We start from the raw sequence: 1,286 nt of genomic DNA, 5'->3' as shown, positions 1-1,286 counted from the left end.
GGCCTGCCCCATATCTGGATGGCATACGTCTTAAAATGCCAGCAGTGCCAGCTTGATACCAGATCCAGGCCAGACCTGCTTGCTATGTTGGTTGCTATTGTTGTTGAGTTAAAGACTAAAAACCCAAACAAACAAACTTTACTAAACCTTAAAACCCCACACTAAAAAAACAGGCTATGTTGGACTTACTTCATTCAATAGTGGACATTGGTTGCACACAACTTTTTTGCTTTGGCAGAAACTTAAACAACTGAGTTAAATCAACACAACTTTTTAATATTCAATAAACCTGTGCATTTTGTGTTCATAAAACGCGATTGAAACATGTTTAGATGAAGTAAGGTGAGCTTTTGGAATATTTTAATCCTTCGTAATTTTGTCATTTTATTTCAACACTATTCAATAACTTTTACCCCAATACTACTTGGTCACTTAAATGCTAAAGTCTAGAGTCTGGTTAACATAAGAACTGAATGACGACTACCATCCTCCTGTCTCTATCCGGATTGCAGGGGGGCTGGTGTATAAACCTGAAGTGATGGGGTAAGAGGCAGGGTACACCCTGGACAGCTCACCAGTCTATCACATAGAGACAAACAATCATTTGCACTTACATTCACAGATCATTTAGAATCACAAATTAACTTAACTTTAACACCTGAATGACTTTTAACTATAACAGGAAACCAGAGAGAACACACTGCAAACTAGCCAGATTGTGCATGTGAACCCAGGACCTTCTTGCTGTGAGGCAACAGCACTAACCACCATGCAATAGCGATAGCATACATGTGGTGTGTGTGTAGCTGTCCGCCTTATAACTTCAGTGATTTTCCTGCAGTTTGAAATCTCGTGCGATCTTGTGAATTTCACGATTCCAGCAACTAACCACTCTTACTAGATTGTATCATGTCATCTCAACAAGAACAAATTAAGTTGTTGAATTCCATACAGATCCTACATGATTTAATTATGTTCAAGATAGAAACATGAAATTTTTGTGTTCAAATTACAAGGTAGACTTTTTAAATGTAACAACTACTTAGTTTACTTTTTTCGGTATACCAAAAAAAGTAGAGGTGGCTGTGTGGTGGATTTTTGTATGATATGTATAACTATGTAACTATACACACTATATATCTATGTGCACTGAACATATATATTTTAACTTTCATGTAGAGTCTTAAGCACAAGACATTTTGCTTCACCGAGGTTTATTAAGGTGGTACAGTAACAGGGCAGTTAATGTAAGGGGAGAGTTCTCCTGAATAATTTACTCTCCGGTA

The sequence above is a fragment of the Haplochromis burtoni genome, unplaced genomic scaffold (genome assembly GCF_018398535.1).
Source record: "Haplochromis burtoni strain Fernald_Lab_line unplaced genomic scaffold, NCSU_Asbu1 Contig_544, whole genome shotgun sequence".
Taxonomy (NCBI): Eukaryota; Metazoa; Chordata; class Actinopteri; order Cichliformes; family Cichlidae; genus Haplochromis; species Haplochromis burtoni.
Note: the sequence above shows the minus strand (reverse complement) of the source record.